The sequence below is a fragment of the Neoarius graeffei genome, chromosome 16, assembly GCF_027579695.1.
Source record: "Neoarius graeffei isolate fNeoGra1 chromosome 16, fNeoGra1.pri, whole genome shotgun sequence".
NCBI classification, from domain to species: Eukaryota; Metazoa; Chordata; class Actinopteri; order Siluriformes; family Ariidae; genus Neoarius; species Neoarius graeffei.
Window position 1 is genome coordinate 68,119,637 of NC_083584.1, and position 23,428 is coordinate 68,143,064.

Here is a 23,428-nt window from a genome sequence, read left to right on the forward strand (position 1 = left end):
CAATTACGTGCATCCTCACTTACAAATTTCCGAATTATGTTCTTGAGTGTTTGGTTAAATCACTCCACGAAGCTATCCATTTGTGAGTGATAGACACTGGTGTAGATAGACTTAATCCCCAGTAACCCATACAGCTTGCGCAGTGTGCGTGACATAAACGAAGTGCCTTGGTCTGTCAGGATTTCTTTCAGAATCTTGACTTGGGAGATAAAGTGGAAGAGCGCTTCTGCAATACTGCGTGCTGAGATATTGTGGAGAGGCACTGCTTCTGGATATTGCATTGTATTGTCCACCAGAACTAAAATAAAGCAAGGTCCCCATGCTGACTGATCTAATGGCCCAATGAGATCCATCCCAACTCTTTCAAAAGGGGTCTTGATGAGAGGGAGAGGGCGCAAAAGCACTTTTGGAGTGGCTGCGGGATTGACATTCACAGCACACTGCACACCACCGACGGAAGTCCCCGTGAATCCCTGGCCAATAGAACCGGGCCATTATTTGGGCTAGTGTTTTATTTTGCCCTAAGTGTCCAGCCATGGGATTAAAGTGAGCCGCATGGAATACGACTTATCTATGGCTCTTCGGGATCCACAATTGAATTATCTGTTCTCCACTTTGAGTGTCCTGCGTCACTTGGTACAACCTATCCTTAATAATAGCGAAATAAGGGAAGGCCGGCGTTGCATTTGGCTGGAGAGTTTGACCATTGATTACTCTCACTTGGTCAAACGCATGCCACAGAGTCTTGTCTCGTGACTGCTCTAACGGAAAATCCCCAAGGGAATCCCTGAGAGAGGGAGGAGGGGCGGGGTGCTCCTCACTCCTCGCATCACTCTGACACAGTGCTGATGTAGATGGCTCTGTGACAGCTTCCCCAGTCAATGCCACACCGGGAGCTTCCCGTGACATATTTATGCAGGACCCACCTCTCATTATGCATTCCATCAATTCTTTAAACCCTGGCCAATCAGTTCCCAAAATTAAGGAGTGGGTGAGACGAGGGTTAACTGCCACCTTAATTCTATGCCTTTAGCCCCGGAATAGAATATGGATGGACACTAGAGTGTAATTGTGAACATCTTCGTGCACACAACACCTTCACCACTTGTGCTCTCCCCAATGCCTCACCTTGCACCAGGCGTTGGTGAATTGAGGTCTGATTACAACTGGAATCCACCAACGCGTGATATGTATCCCCTTGAACACTTACTGGAATGCGATACATTCCAGCCTGATTGGGGGCGGTCTCTGGCACGTCGGGGATCTGGATCACAGCTCCCACCTCCCTGGCAGAGTTCTGACTCTGGAGATGCTCTGACTCCCTGCCACGCCAGCACACTGGCTCAGGCTTTCCCTCTGCACCAGTGTTATGGGAGTCACTCACCTGAGGAGGAGACAACACAGACATGGAAGAGGGAGATGGGAGGACACCATGGGTGTGACGGGCCGGCTGGGGTGGAGCCGGCCGCCGCCTCTGTGGTAGGGGAATTTGTTCCTTTTGGCAGGCGATCAGCGCTTGATGCTGGTTCTGCTGGGCGGTAGCGAGGGCAAGGATGAGCTCTTCGAATGGGGAGGACTCCATGGGGTAGTTCCCTTCTGTTCATCCCAGGTTTCAGCACCACTGTAACAGTTCCTAATGTGGGTGGAGCACAGAAGCACGGCAGGCAAGAGTTGATGTTCACATAACACACTTTATTTTGTTATTTTGGCTTTTCAGCTTCATTCAGTCACACACATGCATTGGGTTTGGGGAGCTCCTCTTCTCTGTTCTCCCCATCCTTTTATGCTCAATCCCTGTGACAAACAAACACACACACACACACACACACACACACACACACACACACACACACACATTAATGACACCAGGTGTAATGACTTAGCCACTTACCTTCCCCGACCCTGCCCTCCATTCACAAACTGCCACTTGGCCATGCCCCCATTGCCACAACGACTAAGCAAGCAACATGAAAACCAATGAGTACTCCAAACAGGTCAAAGACAAAGTTGTGAAGTATGGATCAGGTTTGGGTTATAAAAAATAATATCCCAAACTTTGAATATTCCAGGGAGCACTGTTAAATCCAGTATAGCAAAATGGAAAGAATATGGTACCACTACAAACCTGACAAGAGGTGATCACCCACCAAAACTCCCAGACTGGGCAAGGAGGGCATTAATCAGAGATGCAACAAAAACACCAAATATAACACTGAAGGAGCTGCACAGGTCCACAGCAGAGATGGGAGTATCTGTCCATAGGACCACTTTAAGCCATACACTCCACAGAGCAGGGCTTTATGGAAGAGCAGCCAAAAAAAGTAATTGCTTAAGAAAACACATTTGAAGTTTGCCCAACAGCATGTGGCAGACTCCCGAAACACATGGAAGAAGATTATCTGGTCAGATGAGACTAAAATTGATCTTTTTGGCCATCATGGGAAATGCCATGTGTGGTGCAAACCCAACACCCTGAGAACACCATCCCTACAGTGAGGCATGGTGGTGGCAGCATCATGCTGTGGGGATATGTTCATCTTCAAGGACAGGAAAGCTGGTCAGGGCTGAAGGAAAGATGGATGGTACTAAATACAGGGCAATTCTGGAGGAAAACCTGTTTGAATCAGCCAGAGGTTTGAAACTGGGACGAAGGTTCATGTTCCAGCAGGACAATGACCCTAAACATACTGCTAAAGATACACTGGAGTGGTTTAAAGGGAAACATTGAAATGTCTTGGAATGGCCTAATCAAAGCCCAGACATCAATCCAATTGAGGATCTGTGGCATAACTTGAAGATTGCTGTACACCAATGCAACCCATCTAACTTGAAGGAGTTGGACCAGTTTTGCCTTGAGGAATGGGCAAAAATCCTAGTGGCTAGATGTGCTAAGCTAATAGAGACATACCCTAAGAGACTTGCAGCTGTAATTGCAGCTAAAGGTGGCTCTACAAAGTATTGACTTTGGGGGGTGAATACCTATGCACGCTCCAGATTTATGTTTTTTCATCTTAATTATTGTTTGTGTCACAATAAAAGAACAATTTTCACCTTTAAAGTGGTAGGCATGTTGTGTAAATCAAATGGTGGTAACCCCGTAAAAATCCATTTTAATTCCAGCTTGTAATGTGACAAAACAGGACAAACGCCAAAGCGGGATGAATAATTTTGCAAGACACTGTATTTTGGTAGAAACAATATATTCATGTTTGTTATTTGTATGCTTTATTTTATTTCTATTAAATACATTTCTTAACACACCTGCTGTTTTCTGAAAAGCATTGCCCAGCATTCCAACATGCGCTGCACTGGAGGCTGCTCTTCCACTATTTCCTTCCACCTTAATGAGAAGTTCTGTTTCACCATTTGGCTCACAAGTGCTGCACTTGGTGTCCTTTTCTTCATTTCACTTTCAAGCAACTGTCTGCAGCTCTCCAGTGCTGATGCATCCTGACCCTAAGGAAAATTCAGCAGGAAGTTTGTTTCATTTCTCCTGGGCTTCTTCAGGTTTCTTGCAGGTAGCTCACCATCTGGATTCTGCCCTGTTCACTTGTTACTATTGACTGACACATCCGCCATTCCACATCTGCGAAGTTTGGAACAGAGATTACCCACTTTAAATTTTAAGCTATTCTTCCATCTGTGGCATCCTGTGCTTGACCCTGGCTCAGCAAGGCAAGGGTGCTTGGAAATGAGTGCCTTAGCAACTTGAGTAAAGTGTTCATCTTGTGGATAAGCAGAGTACTTGTACATCTCCTCAGCAAGCTTCTGCAGGATGTCATGCCTCATGTCTCTTGACACTAACATACATTTGCCATCCTTCATGTAATTTAGGTTTCCTTGTCTCTGTCTATATTCAATATCCACAGAGACATAAGGTACCTCAAATATAGAAGGCCACTGTTCACACAGGGTCAACTCTGGCAAAGGAAGTATTTCTGTGTCAGATGAACTGGCTGAGGACCGTGCACTTGATATCAATGTACTCGCTGAATACAGTGTTAAAATTACAATTTCCTGAGAGACAATCATCAGAGTTGCTTCTATCAGGCAATTTAGTGATATCTGTAACATTACAAAAAGCATTGAAATTGGTCTCTTCATAGTGAAGCATGAAGTCAAACTGCAGATTCAGTTGATTTTTTTCAGCTCACTTATAAGTTCTTCCACATTATTAGGTCATTCATGGAGCATTACTTTTCGGATGTCATTTTCAGCAACAGTTACCCTCACTGGCCAGAACTGGCCCCATGGTGCTATAATAATAATAATAATAATAATATCAGCACAAAACATAGTGTTTCAGAGTAACAAACAGTTTACCCTATACTCTGTAGACCGACAGGGGCAAGACATCACTGAAATCTTTGTTTTTTTCTCTCTGTGCTCTCGTGGAAGGCGGTCGCATTCTCTCCCTCTCCCTTCCCTTATCTTTCCTGTTTCTGCTTCTGCTGTCTCGTCTGTCTAGTGTCTATATTCCTGAGAGATTCTCTCCGCATTGCTCTCTGAACTAAAAACCATGGAATTGATAAACTGGTCTCTTCACGCAATTGACACAATCTTCTCGACAAGAAGCCTGGGTTCAGGGGAACCAGCCTATCCTGCTGGAACGTTCACAGCCAGCTACACTATGGACGCATGGGAGAAGTGGCGGGTCGTGTACCTGGCGGTTCTTTCTGTGGAGGACACTGAAGACATCTACCTATTCGGAACCATGATTACAGGACTTTTGCTGATTGGATTAGGCATTGCCTTGGTTTATCGAGGAAATCAGAAAATGGTGACAGCTGTTCAAAGCCCCATAAAGCTGCCCGACATGATTGAAGCGGTGGGCAGAGCTGTCAGCACTCAGACTGTGGCTATTCAGAACTTGAATCGCAATGTGGATAATATCTTGGAGAAGCTTTCGGCTTTGCAGTGGAAATTAGATAATTTTGGAGACCAAGATGGACATAGTGGACATGTGGTGTAGGCATGCAAAAGAATGCATCTGCTCGCTAAGACCAAACAAATTCCAATCTTATCTATTTCGGCTTCCTAGCCAGCACTGGCCTTGGCCAAGGTCGTTACTGGGACAACAGTTCCCCTGGAGAACACTGCTGTTAGACTCTCTCTCATATTCCTTTCCCCACTTCCTGCGGTTGCCGCTTTCACCCCCAGTGTGACAAGCGTGTGCATGACCAGCGCCCTCATGGCTGCAGGAGTGGATGGCTGCTTGCTTGCACTGGGTTACCTCTACCTCCTTCCCTCCCCCCTTACCGCCCCTGATTGCCCCCCCTTCCCCCCCCAAGTCCTGTGTTTTCATGTTGTAATGTATGTGGTTTTCATGTTGTAAAGTGTACTTGTGTTTTTTTTTTGTGCTTATGTGCTGAGGTTTTTTTAATGCTCCCACACTGTACTCCTCAGAGAAGCATAGGGTGGGGATTGCTTTTTTCTCCTCTCTTTTCCTTTTGTTACTCTGTAATTTTCTTTTTCCCTGTCTTCCTGTCCTGTCTACTCCCCCTCTGTCAATTATGTGTATGTACATATGTAAGGACAGGTTGATGGTCAATTTCACTGGTACAGTGATAATAAAGGGTTCATTCATTCATTCATTCATTCATTCATTCATTCAGTTCAGATACAATCAAACATGAACTGCTTTTACAGACTTCATAAAATAGAAGGTATTCGTGATACCATGCAACCATCTGTCTACAAATAAACACACTAGTATCCACAACCAAAATCTTTTGAATTTGCCTGAATTTTGGAAGGCCTGCACAGGAGCCTACAGATACTACCATGTCAGCTGCATACTTAATACCATCTATGGTGACAGATGTTGCTGCAAGGACTATATTTTTAGGTGCATATCTCGCAAACAAATGCTGCTACACATTGTCTGGAATGGAAGAAATCATGACACTCTCAACTTTGCCTGGTTCCAAGTCTGGTTTAAAAAATGAAGCTGAATCCAGGTGGTAAGCCATCATCTTCTGATGTCTATCAGCCAATGTCAAAGGGACATTTTTGAAATTGTGGGCTTCATGAATGACTCTTTTGAAGAATTTGTGTTTTCCTTCAAACCTCATCTTCCACATATCCACAAGTGGTCCGAATGAGATGGGGATACTGCTTCATGTAATAGTGCTTTGGATGGAGTCTATAGTTTGGGAATGCCTTCTGGAGTAAAGCCCTATGCTCTGACACCTTGAAATCCAGATAATGGAGTGCCTCCTCAGTAAACCTAGTAGGCATGCCCAGCTCCAGCACATCTTTCAAGCACAGTATAACCTCCCATGACTCATCTCCCTCTGGGACATAATAAGAAAGAAACCTTTATTTGTCACATACACACTTCAAGCACAGTGAGATTCATCCTCTGCGTTTAACCCATCTGAAGCAGGGAACACACACACACAGCAATGGGCAGCCACACTACAGCACCCAGGGAGCAGTCACGGGTTAAGTACCTTGCTCAAGGGCACTTCAGCCCAAGGCCACCCAATGTTAACCTAAGTGCATGTCTTTGAACTGTGGGGGAAACTGGAGCAGCCAGCAGAAACCCACGTTGACATGGGGAGAACATGCAAACTCCACACAGAAAGACCCCCGCCAGCCGCAGGGCTCGAACCCAGAACCTTCTTGCTATGAGGCAATAGTGCTAACCACTACAATATCATGCCACCCTCAATCTGACCAATCTGCAATGGAAGCAGACTGATCAGGCTCCAATTTTCATGACCATTACCTTCGATAGTGTCTTTGGCATGGAACATTTCAGGAATCATTTGAGGCTGGCTTGTTTTGTCTGAATGCATGTATGGAAATTCCTTTATGGCATTATTCAGCAGCTCGAGAGTGAAGAATTTTTTTTCTCTTAAGTCCTTAATGCAAAGATACAGCTCAGAAGGAATGATCCCTTCAAGCAAATCATGGAGAATGTCAAGGGGAAACCCACCAACAGTATAAAAATGCTGTAGATGATCACTCAGAGGACAACTCCCTTTCACACCATATTGTTTTGCCAACTGAATATTCTGCTGGACTTCTTGGACAAGCCAGCCATGGTCTTGTTTTATTCTTAAGCTAAAGTAGCCAGAACTAGCTTTGTTATTTTGTATTTCATGTCATGTAGCCATGCAAAAGCAGCAAACTTTATCAGATATGAAAATTTTTGGAATCGTGCCAATGAATGAGCAGCTACATACATTGTCTGCCACAATATACAAATCTGTTCCCTTGACACTTGATCCCAATTTTTCCACATATATGCCATGCTTCTCAAGTACCACCAGATCCTGAAACAGAAGATGAAGGATTTCAGAGTATCCACATTGCTTCAGCGAGTTTACCTTACAAAGAAGGGCCAACTGTACTGAATTGAGGGAAGATAGCAATTTTGGGGGAAGATTTCCAAGAACCCAATACACTGCACAATTTTTGTGTTTCTTTTTAGAGGTGCACAGGGGGTTTGCAACTTTAAATGACAATATGGAACCTTCCTTCATCAGTAAGGTATTTTCTCTGACACAAGAACCTTCTCTGAAAATATTGCATCCTTGCAAATTACTATCATCAACACTGAGAGCCTTGTCCAAGATTTCATCTTTTTTTTTTTTTAACAAAGCCTGGAGCATTTTAAGGACAGTGATGTAGACAACCAACTGCTTGTCAATTGTAATGAACTCTACATATTTGGAAATTTGAAATTCAAGTGGGCGGCATGGTGGTGTAATGGTTAGCGCTGTCGCCTCACAGCAAGAAGGTCCAAGTTCAAGCCCCATGGCTGGCGAGGGCCTTTCTGTGCGGAGTTTGCATGTTCTCCCCGTTTCCTCTGGGTGCTCCATTTTCCCCCACAGTCCAAAGACATACAGGTTAGGTTAACTGGTGACTCTAAATTGACCATAGGTGTGAATGTGAGTGTGAATGGTTGTCTGTGTCTATGTGTCAGCCCTGTGATGACCTAGCGACTTGTCCAGGGTGTACCCCACCTTTCGCCCATAGTCAGCTGGGATAGGCTCCAGCTTGCCTGTGACCTTGTAGAACAGGATAAAGCAGCTAGAGATAATGAGATGAGATGAGACATTGCTTCAGGGAGTTTACCTTACAAAGAAGGGCCAACTGTACTGAATTGAGGGAAGATAGCAATTTTAGGGGAAGATTTCCAAGAACCCAATACACTGCACAATTTTTGTGTTTCTTTTTAGAGGTGCCCAGGGGGTTTGCAACTTCAAATGACAATATGGAACCTTCCTTCATCAGTAAGGTATTTTCTCTGACACAAGAACCTTCTCTGAAAATATTATATCCTTGCAAATTACTATAATCAACACTGAGAGCCTTGTCCAAGATTTCATCTTTTTTTTTAACAAAGCCTAGAGCATTTTAAGGACAGTGATGTAGACAACCGACTGCTTGTCAATTGTAATGAACTTTACATATTTGGAAATTTGAAATTCAAGTGGTTAGCACTGTCGCCTCACAGCAAGAAGGTCCCGGTTCAAGCCCCATGGGCGGTGAGGGCCTTTCTGCACGGAGTTTGCATGTTCTCCCTGTGTCCGCATGGGTTTCCTCCGGGTGCTCCGGTTTCCCCCACAGTCCAAAGACATGCAGGTTAGGTTAACTAGTGACTCTAAATTGACCATAGGTGTGAATGTGAGTGTGAATGTTTGTCTGTGTCTATGTGTCAGCCCTGTGATGACCTGGCGACTTGTCCAGGGTGTACCCCACCTTTTGCCCGTAGTCAGCTGGGATAGGCTCCAGCTTGCCTGCGACCCTCTAGAACAGGATAAAGCGGCTAGAGATAATGAGATGAGATGAAATTCAAGTACCACATAGGCAGCTCTTTTGCATGAAGTGGAGAGGGAGCCTCCTTTCCTCATGTGTTTCACAATTACATTTTTCTCTAAGACTGCATTTCCTATTTCTGTAGCTACAGAGATATTAACATCAGGATAGTGGCTCAAGAGTATTCTCTGAATAGCAGAAAAAAGTAAAGGTTTTGAGAGGTCAATTATCTGGTTTATTTGCTGTATGACATCTTGCAATGCACGCTCAGATACATTAAGTATTGTCCACATTCAAAGCAAAAGGGCTGCCAAATTATGCTCAAGCTGGTACTTCAAGTCTTTAGTACTATCATTAGAATTAATGTCTTGAAAAGTAGCATCTTCTGTGTCTCCTTCATTTTCAGTTTGAACAATTTCCACCACATTTTTAGTGTGTCAAGATTCCTGGTTTAAACCACAACTTGCTGGGCATCTTTCTGCCATTATGGCTCCTGCTTTTGTGGGCATTAAATGTGGTTGTCAGAATGGAGGCTCTTATGGATGCAATTGCAGGGGAGAGTGGATGTGGCGCAAACTGCAAATGGAGCCAAATCATAGAACAGGAATTGTAGTCAGGAAATGGGTGGTGGTTGATTGATCAGCAAACAGAGTAGTACAGAGCAGACATGAAGATGAGGTCGGGAATTAATGTAAATGTAACACTGTCTATTGTACATGAGCTAAGGTGACTGTCATGTACTTTCAATTTAGGCCAAATCAGAAGATATAGTTTTGCTCAAGGAGGATATATATGTGACACAGACAACAGTTTGAAAACTGTAACAAAGATATATTCTTTATTGGCAGAAAAGCCACTCTTCAATTGCACCAAAATGAAGAGTTCAGTTAACTACTGAATTTATATTTCTCCATCAAAACCCAGTAACCAACTTGAGACACACTATTAAACAGGCTCAGTTGTAAACAACAACAAAACAGATGCACAATATGGAAAAAAAAGAAAAGTAGTAATACTGTTCAAAATGCAAATAAAATAGAAAAATGGGCCCAAAATAATAAACAAAACAACCCTAGTAACACAGAACGTTAATGTACCGTTAGCCTATGGTTCTCTAAAGGTTTGTTAGAACGTAACCAACAACTAACATTTAGAGAACGTTTCCTCATGGTTATGCAGAAACCTAACGAAGCCAAACGTCCCCGAAACGTTGAGGTAACTAACCAACTGAAACGTTATCATTTGGTTACACTATAACCTCCACACAACGTTATGTTTGGTTGTTTTTTTGTTGTTCTGAGAACTATACGATGCACATTACCCAGAATTCTCTGCGCTTTCAAACAGCTCTAAGGCAAATAACAAAATGGCGGACTTAATGGATGTTACGATAGCCCTTTTATTTAGCTATCTGAAAATTTCACCGAGTCTCCTTGTTGGATTTAGAACTACCAGCGCCAGTGTACGTTATCTGGATTTACAGTACGTGCGATCAGGTACTGTTATTTTATTCTGGTTGTTTGAGTTCTATGATGCAATGTATGTTTCACTATTCACCTAGCAGTTAGCTGCTATGCGTGCAACCATCTCCATCTCCGGTCACCGGCTACATTATACTTAGTGAATCATTGTTGGTATCTCTAAAACATGTCTTTTCCAGTCTCCCATCTGACAAAGAACTCGTACATAATTCTTTCACCTTTGTTGTGATTTAGCACGCTCTTGATATAATGCTATGTAGCATACCTTAGCATGGCTAACGCCATAGCGCCGAGGTTACGCATGATTACCCCATATCGATATACATGTTGTGTAGGTGACAGTGTTCTCTGTTAAAATGTCTGTGTATTTGTGCCTCAGAACGGTGGCATAACAGCAGTACGGATTTCCCCATGTATTATTTGACGAAATATGTTGGTGGATAAAACCTCAAGTGAGGGCCTACTTTTGTAGGCTGCAAAGATCAGCAACACGTTTACTGCAGTACTCTGTTAGCCTAGCTCACTCAAACCACATTGCTTAGAGTTTAGAATATAGCACGAGACAAGCATTGTAGTTCAGAGGTTGCACAGAAAACAGAAAACGTAACGTAACTTTTATTGTCTGTCGAAAAACAACACTTTGTTGGTGTGAAGGGTTGTCATAAAAGTTAATCATCATCATGTATTAAATCCAATGCATAAGGGAATCTGAACTATAAAATAAGTTATCTCTCCGTTGACTTCCATACATTATTTTTTTTTCTTTGTTCCCATGGGGTCTACAGGAAGAAACGAGACCTAGCCACTGTAAGTTGTTGATTGGTCAGGTTGCCTGACGCAATGGCATGTGATGCAAAACGAATGCTCCTCATTGGCTGGACAGATGGATAAGAGGACGTAGGTGCGTGTAGTAAAGTCACTACCCGGAACTTGGATTGTTGAAGTTGGATTTGGAAGCAAACGTCTCTGTTGGAAGTACTGAAGCCTACGTTCTGTTCAAGTACTCTACTTTCGAAAAGGTAATTTGTGATTTCGTTCTGGTTGTGGTTATACCTTAAAGGAGAATTCCGTCTGTTTTGCAAATATGTCTCAAACGTTTGTGGTCAAGGAAAGTTGGCAGTAGCACAAACCGTGAGAAAAATCCATCCCGTCTAAAAAAAAAAAAGTTATACATATAGCTGCTACGCGGATTTCAATTGAAACGGTGGCTACGGGGCAGCCTTTCAACGTTTGTATATTCACATAACTTGTTTCAAAATAGTTTTCATGGGATTGCCCGTGGTGTGTGGACCCTGATGTTTGAAAACATTGCACATTTACTGCATTAGCTAGCACATAGGTGTATAAATTTTGAACTTTTCAAGCCAGCACATACCTTTGTTGCCTTCCAGATTCCCCAGAAGTCAGCGCTGAGCGCATCAAATGCTTCACCAGTGCTCAGCGCTGGCTTCAGGGGAATCAAAAGTTCAAAATTTTATTTGCAAAACAGCCAGAATTCTCCTTTAAAGGATATGTGCAGTATTTTGAACATGAAGCTCCTTTCTGAGTTCTTTGCAATGTAATAGAGTGGTACTCACCGATTTTGTTATGTTTGCTGCTGTCTCAGTTATTTGGCAAATTTGGGGTATGTCTCAGCCTGCTTCAGAATGGCAAGATATGGGCTTATGCACATATCTTTTAATGTAATTTTGAGTTCCATGTTGCAATGTCCATGGAAAGCGTTGTAACAGTTGTATCTTTTTTCTTTTTTAGCAACGCTTCACTCTGCAATGTTTTTGGACTTTGATAAAGTTAAGTCATTCATTGAATGATGAACGTGTTTTTAGTATCATCAATTGACTTGTGGCATTACTGTGTACTGTGCCAATGTGCTGTTAATGTGTTAGTCATTTAGTTTTGTCATTGCAGTCACATTGTATTTCCCCACAATGAGTGAACAGCGATTGGCCAGACAAGCCTACACAAAGAGATGGAAGAGGGTGCAGCGAGAGGTGGAAGCGGTGCGAAAGGCTTTGAGAACAGAAATGCAAGAGGAGAAGGATGCACTAGATGCTGCACGGGCTATGCAAGAAGCGGCCAGGCTTCGTCAACATCAGCAGCAACTGCAAGAACAATCTGTACTACTGGCAGAGGAGAATGAAGAAGAGCCAGAGTGCATGGCAGTACCAACAAGCAGTAGTGTTGGTACTGAGTTTGCATCAGTTGCACTGTGGAGCACACCCATGAATGTGGAGGATAGCACTGACACCAGTGACTCTTACATTGAGGAAAACGACCAACAAAGCTCACTAAAGGACTTTTTACAACACTGGGCCTTAAAACACCAGATTACACACTCTGCACTTGATGACCTTCTTGTAGGATTAAAAGCCAATGGACACACAGAGTTGCCTTCAACAGCAAGAACCCTTCTCTCAACCCCAAGAGACATCAGGTCAACTCCGGTATCAGGAATGGAGTATGTTCACTTTGGTTTAAGGAGAGCTATTGAAGCACAACTAAACCACTACCCACAAGAGGTTCTGAAAAAAATAACCACCCTGGAATTGTCTCTGAACATTGATGGTGTTCCACTGTTCAAAAACAGCAAGACCACTCTGTGGCCTGTCTTGTGTGCCATCCATCTGAGTCCAACTCATGTTTTTCCTGTCACCTTAACATCTGGTCCTGCTAAACCTAATGATTTGGAGTTTCTCAATGATGTGGTTGCAGAAATGAAGGATCTGCTTGAAAACGGAATTCAAGGGAAAATGGTTGTCATGCGCTGTGTTGTATGTGATGCGCCTGCCAAGGCAATGGTCAAAGCAACAAAGCTGTGCACAGGATACTATGGATGTGACAAATGTGCACAGAAAGGGACATGGGAAGACGGCCGTGTAACATACCCTGATGTCCAAAGCACCCTGCGAACCAATGACCTGTTCAGAAGAGAGATGGCTGTCAAGGAAACTGAGGGCTATACAGTGTCCCCATTCCTGCAACTTCCCATTGATATGATCAAAATGTTTCCCATTGATTACATGCACCAAGCTTGTTTAGGTGTCATGAGGAAACTGTTAGTGGAATGGGCGAGGGGAAGCAGGAAGGTGAGACTGTCGACTACACAGCTCCAAGAGGTCAGCAGAAGACTGTGTGGTTTGAGAGAATATATATACCAAGTTGCTTTACCAGAAAGCCCAGGAGCTTGGAAGAAGTCGACCACTGGAAAGCTACAGAGCTGCGCCAGTTTGCCCTGTATACAGGAAAAGTAGTGCTCAAGGGCATTCTGTCCAGGTCACTGTACAGGCATTTCATGGCTTTCAGTGTGGCACTGAACATTTTGGTTTCTCCCAACCTAGCCGGCAAGTATGCAGACTAAACCTGATGGTGTATTTTGTGTCACAGACTGCAGAGCTGTATGGCAGACACTTCATGGTGTATAATGTGCACAGCATGCTCCATTTAACAGAAGAAGCAGAGACCTTTGGATGCCTTGATGCATGCAGCGCCTTCCGGTTTGAAAACTACTTGGGCAAGCTGAAACGTCTGGTCCGATCAGGGAATAGACCACTAATTCAAGTGGCTAAAAGGCTCTCGGAGATGGCCCAGGATCAGACTCCCACAGCTCCAGCACCGAAAAAGAATACCCGAAGACCAAACAATGCGTACATTTTGGCAGGTGCCAAATGTTGTGAGGCCATTGAAGAAAGGAATGACATGGTTTTGTGCAAGGTCTTTCAGAGGGTGGGATCCTCTGTTCACAGATCCTTGTGATTCAAGAATCATTGGGTGCTTCAGAGTGAAAAGGAGTGAGTGTGTCATGAAGCTGGTGCCAGAATGTGAACTCACAAAACAGGCCTTGATGATTGAGGAGCCACAGAAACAGACTAATGTTTTCATGACAGTCCTGCATGATTTTTAGGAGACATCCACACATGCAATTTAACCATCACAATGATTTTTTTGGAGGAATCCTTTTAGGGTAATTGCTGTGTACACTTGCAAAATATGATACAAAATGTGTTTTGCTAATGGGAGATTCTGTGTTTTAGCCATGTAAAAAGGATGGATTGGGAAAATATGTCCATCTTAATGCCATGTTTATTTGTAATGTTTTCTTAAAACCAAATAGACTGTTTCACACCTACAGGAGTTTTCATAGGCCAGCCAAGGGAACTAATACCTTTTGCTCCATTTTCCTTGCTAATGATGCCTTTGTTTTCACAGATGAGCTTCACTGTTGTTGAGTTCACAGACAATGCTATTGAGGTTGTGCCATCTTCATGGCTTGGACACACTTCTGAGGTACGAGTCTTTTTTTTTTGTCGATACATAGCAAATATGTATGCTTACATATATGCCTATATACTTTTGATGGCATATATATATATATATATATATATATATATATATATATATATATATACACTTGTTATATATATATTTTTTAATTATATATTTTTAGCATGGCATGGTCTGCTACTGGACGACACACAATGTGCGATTGCATGTTGTGAAGTGCCGAGCACCAAATACAACTTGGGCCAAACATCCCGTTAAGAAAACCTGGTATGAAACAGGTGAGCTATCGCTGCTATGCACTACATAGAATATACTGAATTGTTCTCTCTATGGCAGCACTGTTTTTTTTTTTTTTTTGGGCTACTGACTAAAAGTCATTTTCCATAGATTCATACGCCAAAGCTGAACAGAAGTGTTTGCAATTGATGGAGTCCTCAAGTGTTGAGACAGAGGATGATGTGAACACTTTTGCAATAAGGCAGCATAAGCGCCCAAGGAGGTTTGTCTCCGAATCCTCTGATGATGGTAAGCTCTCTTCACTAATGACAACATTAGTTACTCAATTCAGTGTTCATTTTCAAGTCATTTACAAGAAATTTACATTGCACATTGTATGGTCTTTCCTTCCAGATGATTCTGCTCCAGTGGTAGCAGCAACCAAGAAGCAACCCAAGACTCTGACTGTGCCTGGAAGCCCTGTGTGTAAGTTAACAGTTCCCAAATCATCATTCATAGCTTGGAGCTAACATTCATGATGAATAACCGGTGCATATTACTTGATTGATCTGATGTTTGTGTGCTCTTTTCAGGTCGGCAGGACCCAATGCCCCTACCACCACAATGTAAGTGTAAGTGTTTTTCAATTTATTTGTAAATGTCTAATGTATTATCATAGGTTCTTCTTTTGCGAATACCATGTATAAGAACCCCCCCCCCAATAAATGACTTAACATCCATATGCACCATCTTTTCAGGGTCAACACCAGCCGGGACTGGAGCCAGTCCTCACCACCCTAGCCCAAGTCCTGTTGACCCTGTTCAAGGTACAGTTGCTTTCAAGTTCCCATTTACAGATGTGGGAATACAAAGTCATGAACAGGAAAACTAACATTTTCTTTTTGAAAACTTCAGCCAGCAGCCGGGCACTACACCCAATTCAGTCAGCCAGGCACCTCCAAGAATCACTGGAAACCTCTTTTGACTCTGTTCAAGGTACAGTTGCTTTCAAGTTCCCATTTACAGATGTTGGAATACAAAATCATGAACAGGAAAACTAATATTTTCTTTTTGAAAACTTCAGCCAGCAGCCGGGCGCTTCATGACGGACAGGGTGTCTCGGCTATCGCAGCCATGTTTGAGAGAAGTAAGTACTTTTATACACACTTAACTAGTTCACTCACTCAGGAAAGTACATTATAAATTACAACTTCCATCACATTTGTCCCCATAGTCACAGAGGCCCACATGAGTCGCTTGATGCGGAGGATCGAGGCTAGGTTTGACAGGACCGAGGCTAGGTTTGACAAGATCGAGTCATTGGTGGAGACCAACGCCCCAACACACACGCCTCAACTCCAGCAAGATGTGGTGTTGGCTAAACCATGCAGCATGGTGATGGAGCTGCTGGAGTTGGACAGGAGTCTGGAACAACCAGACAAGAGGAACAAGATGGTAATTTGCCCTGTCTGTCTGTCTGTCTGTCTGTCTGTCTATCTATCTGTGTGCATGTGTGTGTGTGTATTGTATAAGCTCGCTACAGTAATTTTCATTGCATAATTATTTTTATTTTTTTACAGCAACATTTTCTTGAAACTGTTGGAGGGGCAGGTTTAGGGGCAGCCATTCACCATATGCTACACCGAGTGGCAAATAATGAGGTACTCGCCCAGTACAGCTTGCGGGGCAGACGGGCCAAAATGTCCTTTGATGACCTCATTCTGTGCAAGATTATAAAGGGTAAGTGTTTATATATTGATCACATCACTTTTATGCCATGCTTGACTGACTAGGTTTTGATGTGCAACTTTCCTTTATTTTGCCTTCTAGCTGCATGTGTCAAAAAATTTCCCGGCCATACGGAAGCTGAAGTGGAGGAATGCCTTGGGCAGATTCTAAAATTTGCACCACACAGACGGTATACTTCTGCTCTCTAATTTGGTGCAATCACAGAAATTTCGTGGTTGGTAGTAGGGTGGTTTATCATGCTTTTGTGGACATGTGCTCATTGTTCTTGTTTTTAAACATTTGTTCCTTTTTCTTTTCAGATCAGCTGGTCAGCAGCAACAGATAGACAACTGAATTGTGAACAATGAATTTTTATTCTTTTTTTGTGAACAGTGATTTTTATTCTATTTTTTTGTGAAGTGATTTTTTTATTCTATTTTATGTTTTTGTTATTGAATGCACAGTTACACTTTAAAAAACTGTTATTTCTATTTTATTCTGTTTTGAATGTGTTTTATTGAATGCACCGTTTCAGAAACTTTTCTATTTTATTCTGTTTTGTATATATATGATTGTTTTATTGAATGCACCGTTACACTTTCAGAAACTTTTCTATTTGATTTTCAAACATTTTTTTATTCAAATTTGTTATTGATATTTTATCTCATTAAACTTTCAAGACCTGCCAAATTTGCCTGTTCATTCATCACTGACAGTTTTCTCATGTAGATGTGCTAGCAGTTATGTGTTGATGTTGCTAATTAGTTGCAAGTAAAACCTAACTAAAACATAACATTCTACAATGTCAGTGGGACGTTAGGCTAACATTCAGGGAACCAAACATGCAACCAGCAAGGTTAGGGGAAGGGCAGGGGAAGGTTGTTGTTGTAACCAACAGGAAACGTTTGGGCAACGTCAGAAAAACTTTCTGTGGCAACCAAGTGGCAACCAAACCTAACGTATATGCACCATATAGGCAACCAAAGGCGTACGTGCCCAGAACGTTCTGGGAACATAACATTGTTACTAGGGAAAGCCCAATGAAGTCAGTCGTACAGATTAGTCAGTGTCCTCAGTTCGTCCATATCCAGTGTGGGTGTGTGTATTAGTCCTTCAATGTACAACTGTTTAATTGTTCATATACTTGTTCATCTACCCGGGTAGTGTGAGTTTGTATCTTATCTGTATGATGTGATAGATGTGCTTTCTCCAGATGCACGATGAAGCTGCATCCGACGTCACACCCTCCACGCATGTAAGCCGGTGTCCTGCTCCATGTCCCTCGGGTCTGGGCTCTGGCTCGCCATCCCAATCGACTCATACACAACCAAAAAAAAAAAAAGCAACCTGCATAGAGCAGCAGTTTTTATAATCTCCTATCAATCTCTTTTTTCTATTTAGACATTTTTCAAAATCAACTGTACAGTATTTATTGTCTTTTTAATCTTAAATCAGCGAACGTAAACCATTCACATTGTATCATATACAACTACCGTATAAAATGAATTTTTAAACAGCCAACACACACAAAATGGTGTGTATGTGAATTATCCTGTGTTTTTTTAGCTTTTCCCACCACATAGTGTACAAATTATGAATTAAATCACATTCCAATCATGTTTGAGAATGATTAAATGAATTACTGTCTCTAAATAACTCAAATGCACACTGCTGTGTGTGTTTTACCTAGCATATAGCAATAGCACAAATTATATAGCAGTAGTACCATTGCTAACACAGTAATAGTTTGATTAGCACAGACAATTTTCCACTAAAATACCATGAAACACATCCTCAATTCACACATATACATTCATCTGTCTCCGGTTGGTTTTAAACATGGTCTCCGAAGCATAACAACACATAAATATATTTTTTTTCCATGAAATGAATGAGCAATTAGCCGTGGTTGGCAGCAGCTAGCATACTATGCTAAGCACTAATGATTATTACTCACTGGAGTTTTCTCTTGACAAAACACAATAACACAGCGATGTCCGGCAACCCAAAAACCTCCTCACGGGTGCGGATACCTTCCGGGATAATTAACTCAACACAAAATAAAGTTTTAACCACTCTTCATCTAGCTATCAACACAACATGCTCTCTCTCTCGGCTGTAGTATGTCTGCTAAGAACTAAGAGTGTGGGTGGTGCTTGTGCGAGTGAATGCACACCCTGCTGGTGAAAATAAGGAACTACAACTACAAACTCATTCAGACTGTATAGACCCTTTTCAGTCACGTGACCTTCATAAATGCGACCGCCATTTTGGACATGTAGTGGACTTCGGCTCGAATCAGTTTGAATGCGAGGAAGGCAACAAACAAAAGAAAAAGGAGCGAGATGCAGAAAACTGTATTTACTAGTTTACTGTAATTATGATCTGGCAGCTATTTACACCGGATCCAGTGTAAATAGCTGCCGGAGCCAACGTCCAAGCTTGCCGGAGCGCACTCCGGCCGGCCGTGAGCTAGCGCACTCCGGAACCTCGGACGTTGGCTCCGACAGCTATTTACACTGGATCCGGTGTAAATAGCTGCCAGATCATAATTACAGTAAACTAGAATGGAATGTTAACAGCAATGTAATGCCTTTTCTGGCTAATTTTATTCGTCTTACCTCCAACAAAGTGGTCACTACACAAGCATTGGTATGCCGCTATCCATCTTCTCCGTCGGTCAGCATCTACCGGGATCCGATAAAATGATAACCCTTGCCTTGTTTGTTGATGGTTACTACATCCAGGTGCACAACAATATAGTGGCATGATGGAAGTCTTGCTGAAAATAAACACTTTCTTTGCTGCCGTTCCTCAATGTTGGCTGTGGTAAACTACTGGTAGTACATGTCCAAAATGGCAGCCGCGTTTGTCGTAACGTCACGTGAAAAGGGTCCATAGCTCAACATGGTTAAACTGGAAACATTAGGGATTACACTGTGTGTGTAACTAAAGGGCGTTACATCCCCCCCCCCCAACCAGCATGTGTCCCTGCATGCTTAACTCTACACATGTAATGTGTGACCAATCTCTGGTGCAGGAGTGACATCGAAAGCTTGCATGACAACTTGGTCTAAACTGTTCAGAATAGAGTGTATAGCAAAGGCTAAGGGGTTTCCTAGTGTTTTGTATGTCAGTCTATCAGGCTCAGTTCTTTGTCTTGTTGACCTTCTGACCTCTGAACTTCCAATTTCCTCCTGAAAAGGAGTATCTTCACTCACTCTCAACTCATCTCCATCTTTTTTCTCTTCCACATTTCCATCATTATTCCCATCTGCGTTTCCTTCCACAGATTCATCTTGGAACGATTCTTTTTTGACTCCTGGATCATCCTCAACAATTAAGTCTTTCTCCACAGGTGAGTTTATTTCAACAGGTATGTGTTTTTCCATAGGTGAGTTCATTTCAGCAGGTAAGTTTTCCTCCACTTCCTCAGAAGTACTTACTTCCTGATTTCCCATTGGATTAAACACATCAGCCTCTGGATTTAGACTTAATCTTCCAGAGCTCAGTTCATCCTTGTCATTTAATTCAGTGAAATCAACTCTTGAATGAGGAATTTCATGGACAATGGTTATTGCTGGGAATGTGACATTCTCTTTAGCAGTTTGTGAGAAATAGTAATCTATTTCCTCCTCACTTTCCCATAACTGCTCTGGTTCAGTGGCCTCATTTCGCTTGCCTGGGGGATTGGAGCTTTACCCCTCTTTTCTTTGTCTTGCCTCAACTCATCCTGAATGGAGGAAGCCTGAAACCCACAGGGTAGCAACAAGTCTCTATGAAGTGTCCTCTCTGGACCTTCAGAGTTCACTGGAGCAACAACATAGACTGGTGAATAGGTCCTTCTGGATTGAGTCCGAATGCCACGTCGATAGGGAGGTTTGGCTGTCTCCCAAACATCAACTGGTAAGGAGAAAAAACAGTGGTGTTGTTTCTGGTTGTGTTGTATGCATGAACCAGAGGCTGTACATGATCACACCAGTTGACTTTGTCCTCTTCTTGGAGAGTTCCCAACATCTCCAGGAGTGTCCTATTGAACCTCTCGACGGGATTACCGTGAGGGTGGTAAGGCGTGGTTCTTGTCTTCCTTATCCCCAACAGCTGACAAAGGTCTTTGATAAGGGCAGACTCAAAATTTCGACCTAGGTCACTGTGAAGACGTTCAGGTAGACCGTAGTGAACAAAGAAACTGTTCCACAAAGTCTTGGATACTGTCTTGGCTCTCTGATCAGCCGTGGGAACGGTGACAGCATACTTGGTGAAGTGGTCGGTTATGACCAAGATGTTCTTTGTCCCACGTCCATCAGGTTCCAAAAACAAGTAGTCCATACATACGAGTTCAAGTGGTCGACTTGTTCAGATGTTTACAAGGCGTGTGTTTTTCTCAGCCTTGGCCTTGCGGTGTACACACACCTCGCAGGTTCGGACTTTCCTCTCAACATCCATAAACATTCTTGGCCAATAGAAACGTGTATGGACAAGGTTCAAAGTCCTGTCCATTCCCATATGACCAACTGAGTCGTGGAGACCTTCAAGTGCCATCTCTCTGAATTTTAAGGGCAGAACCAACTGGTAGAAAGGCTCACACCGGTTCATGCACTTCCTGTACAAGACACCATTGTCTAGTACAAGTTGATCAAACACTCGAAGCATGAGTTGAACTTCTCAATCTTCTTGTCAGTGTAGACAGTAAGTGAGATGTTTCCACATACTGACAATGTCAATGACTCTGCTGATCTGGGGATCATTTCTTTGTTCTGCAGCCCAGTCCTGCTGTGACATCCGAGGTAGGGTGCTGGATCCAGGCAGTAGGTCAGCCTGAAAGAATTCAGCTGGGATAGCACCAACATCAACAGCAAGACACTCTACTGAGACAGGTGAGTGGCTGCCTTCCTCATCATCTGGAGAACAATATAGCTCATGTCTCTGACAAAGAGCTTTGAAAGCTTCTTTGGGGAAACCGAGTTCACTCCCTTCATCCACAAACTTTGAAATGAACTGTTTCACTCGATCATCCTTGACTTGAGCACTTTGATCAGCTCCAGCTTGAGCATGTGGATGTCTGGATAAACCATCGGCATCAGCATTTCTTTTGCCAGCTCTATACTGTATACTGAAATTGAAATTGGACAAGGCAGCGAGCCACCTGTGTCCTGCAGCATCGAGCTTGGCTGATGTCAAAACACAGGTCAGAGGATTATTATCCATCATGACTGTGAACTCTGTACCATAAAAGTAATCAAAAATTTATCAGTGACAGCCCATTTAAGTGCTAAAAATTCAAGTTTGTGAGTGGGGTAACATCGCTCACAGTTAGACAAACCTCGACTTGCATAGGCAATTACCCTCATCTCACCGTCTTGCTCCTGATAAAGAGCTGCTCCAAGCCCATGCAGGCTGGCATCAGTGTGCAAGACATATGGCTTCCTGGGATTGGTGAAGCCAAGTACCGGAGCAGTTGTCAACTTTTCAACGAGTGCTTTGAATGCATTCTCACAATCTGAGGTCCATTGCTCATTGAAGGGTCATTTCAGGTCAAAGTTTGAGAATAACTTTGAACTTTTGGACTTCTTCTGTGGAGGAAGGTAACCAGCAGTCAAGGTATTAAGAGGTTTGGCAATTTTTGCATAATCCTTGATGAACCTCCAGTAATATCCAGTAAATCCTAAAAAGGATTTCAACTCACTGATATTGGTTGGATGGGGCCAGGTTGTCAGAGGGGCAATTTTCCCTGGGTCAGTCTCTACTCCATTTTCTGAGACATGACCAAAATATTTGACTGACTTTTTGAAAAAATGGCACTTTTCAGGGGATAACTTGAGACCGAATTCCTTTAGCCTGCTTAAGACATGCATGAGACGGCACTCATGTTTCTCAAGTGTGTCAGCAAACACAATGAGATCATCAAGGAACACTAAGACTTCCTTGAGGTTGAGAGAGCCTACACATTTCTCCATGACTCGCTGGAAAGTTGAGGGGGCATTTGTGACCCCCTGGGACATTCTGTTGAACTCCCAGAAGCCCATAGGTGTAACGCAGGGGTGTCCAAACTGATCCATAAAGGGCCGTGTGGCTGCAGGTTTTCATTCCAGCCATGCAGCAGCACACCTGATTTGGCTTATTCAATCAACTGACACACCCACCCTTTAATCAAGGGTGGGTGTGGCTGCAAGTATTTGACTGTGTGAAGACAGTTCAGTTGATTGAGTGAGCCAAGTCAGGTGTGCTGCTGCATGGCTGGAATGAAAACCTGCAGCCACACGGCCCTTTATGGATCAGTTTGGACACCCCTGGTGTAACAAAAGCCGTCTTGTGTTTGTCCTCTTCGCCTACCTCCACCTAATAGTAGCCCGATTTCAAATCCATAACGGAAAACCATTTGGACCCTGTGAGAGCGGCAAAGGTTTCCTCTATGTTGGGTAAGGTGTACACATCCTTTATGGTCTGATTGTTTAACTTTCTGTAGTTGACGCATAAGCGGATGGCGCCATTTTTTTCTTTACAACAACTATCAGTGAGGCAAAAGGGCTTTCTGATTCTCTTATAATGCCAGCATCCAAAGGTTCTTTGAGATGAAACCTCACAGCTTCATAATTGGATGGGTGAATGGGCCTCACTCTCTGCTTAAAGGGTGTTGGATCAGAGAGATGGATCTTATGTTTGACCACAGTGGTATGACCATAATCAAGGTTGCCTCTTGCAAAAACTTCAGGGATGGAGTTTAGTTTTTTCATGATCCTCTCTTTCCATTCCTCTGAAAGTGGAGAATCAGTGAAGTCAAAAGTTATTTTGTCAGTGTGGTTTGTGGAACCCATAGCTGTTCTTTGAGCTATACTGCTGGGGGGTTGTGACACCTGATTCTCTTCAGCTTTGTCTGATGAGGTGGATAAAGGAAAGATAGAGTGAGGAATGGAAAGCTTTGCTATGCCATGGTTTGGGGGGAATTGTTA

General features: G+C 43.0%; 1 long non-coding RNA gene across 1 annotated transcript; it reads left to right on the forward strand.

Moving 5' to 3' along the window:
• The first annotated feature begins 14,271 nt into the window (after positions 1 to 14,271).
• Positions 14,272 to 15,011, forward strand: LOC132900188 (uncharacterized). The gene is made up of 3 exons (XR_009656764.1): positions 14,272 to 14,537; positions 14,698 to 14,812; positions 14,922 to 15,011. It is a non-coding gene; the product is annotated as an uncharacterized LOC132900188 (long non-coding RNA).
• The last annotated feature ends 8,417 nt before the right edge of the window (positions 15,012 to 23,428 follow it).